Consider the following 1,881-nt stretch of genomic DNA (forward strand, 5'->3'; position numbering starts at 1 on the left):
GCCCACCACCAACTCTTGAGCTACTCTTTTACCAACGAATAGTGGGATTGCCCGTCAAATTATGACGCCCCCATAGCTGAAAGGGCGAGCATGTTTGGTGGGACGGGGATTCGAACCCGCAGATTGCGAGTCGAGCTACCTAACCACCTGGTCATGCCGGGCCCATTCATCAAAGGAAGACTATGTTTACTGCCCCACGGCTCCCCAGTGGGACAGCGGAATGTCCGCGGACTTACACTGCTAGAAACCGGGTTTCGATACTCGTAGTTGGCAAAGCACAGATAACCCACTGTGTAGCTTTGCGCTCAACTACAAAAAAAATACTGCTCCAATGCATAAAAAGTGTTTATAAACTGTAGATTATGTGAAGCTTTTTACCTGAAGCGTCATGCCCTTCAAAAGCGCCCCCTAACGGCTCAAGTTATAAAATCTAAATTGTTATAATTATAGTAGGAGGGAAGGCAGTTAGTCAACACCACCCACCGCCAACTCTTAGGCTACTCTCATACCAATGAATAGCAGGATCGATTATCACCACCAGATCATGCCAGGCTTATTGTGTCAGAAGCAATTTAAAAGAATATCTGTAGAGTCCATATTGTATAGTAGCATCTATATATATAATAATAATACATCCCATCTTTATTTAATTAATTTATATTATTTTACATCACCCACTAGGAATAATATTTCTTAAAACATAATAAATTTGCTTTTTTTTTTCTAAAGCTTAGAAAAAAATGTTGAACTCGCTATTTTCAGAGATCCGATTGCCCTCGTTGGACATAGCAGATAGCCCGATGTGGCTTTGCTATAAGAAAAACTATTAACTGAGCTGCCCGTGGCACCTAGTGACCTTTATGAACTCCGCGTAGGGTACACCGTTTGTTTCACATGTAGTTAAGGGGAGGGGGGAGGTCTGTCCCAAACTTTAGATGATTCTATAATGGTTGGAGACGGCTTGAATGGGTAACGAAGAAAAACTTTAATACAACAGCAAATGTACAACGTTTCGACAAGGTTAGATGATTCTATAATGGTTGGAGACGGCTTGAATGGGTAATGAAGAAAAATTTTAATATAAGCTTAACATAACAGCAAATGTACAACGTTTCGACCAGGTTTTGTCATCATCAGGTAAATTCCAAAGAGTACACCTATTTTCGATGGCTCTGAAACAATAACTTTGCTGTAGTCATACAAACACATATTTGTTAAGGTACCTACACAATAAACAAGTTTAATTGCATATTATATAACTATTCTTAAAAAGAAGTCTGTTACGGTCCTGAAGGGTGACGTCATTAATTTGTATAGTTTCATGCGTACTTACTGACTGAGTGGGCCGTTGTTCTGGCAGGTAGCGCACCTAAAGTAAACACGCAGTACACTGATAGAAAAATTGACTTATCACTTGGTTTGTTTACTAATAGTTCACAGAGATCAGACTTGGCCTCTTTTCTTGGAATAACTTCATCTACACTGTTGGTGTACTTTAAACTCAACAGGTAGGAAAGGTTCCACGTCTAGTAATACCAGGCTATTAAATATCAATAAATATATACAACGTAAAAAAAAAAAACACTTATTACTAGATGAACTTCCCCAGAGTCCCTGAAAGTGTTCTGTTTCAAGAGTATATAAAACAATAAAGAGTAACAAATATTTTTATTTCTGGCTTTTGAAGTTCATATGTCACGGCATGCGCACGTTTTCCTGACGTCACGACAGTACAAATTGCAACGTTAAGCGTCCCTTATGTGACGTCATTTTAGTGTCTACTGACTGACAGACAACTGTATATGGTTGCGAGTGGTTAAAACAGGTGACCCCTCCTGGCGGCCTTCGGATCCCTTTCGGGGAAATAAAACTTCAGATGTA

The 1,881-nt window shown here is 39.7% G+C and overlaps 1 long non-coding RNA gene across 1 annotated transcript in view; it reads right to left on the bottom strand.

Annotated features, from left to right (window-relative positions):
* The window catches only part of LOC111089318, a 9,684-nt gene extending 8,300 nt beyond the window's left edge, over positions 1-1,384 (bottom strand). Inside the window, exon 1 of the long non-coding RNA XR_002613587.1 lies at positions 1,334-1,384. This is a non-coding gene — a long non-coding RNA (uncharacterized LOC111089318). The remainder of the gene's footprint in view (positions 1-1,333) is intronic.
* Between the last annotated feature and the right edge of the window lie 497 nt (positions 1,385-1,881).

Source organism: Limulus polyphemus, unplaced genomic scaffold, assembly GCF_000517525.1.
Source record: "Limulus polyphemus unplaced genomic scaffold, Limulus_polyphemus-2.1.2 Scaffold5879, whole genome shotgun sequence".
In the NCBI taxonomy this organism is placed as follows: Eukaryota; Metazoa; Arthropoda; class Merostomata; order Xiphosura; family Limulidae; genus Limulus; species Limulus polyphemus.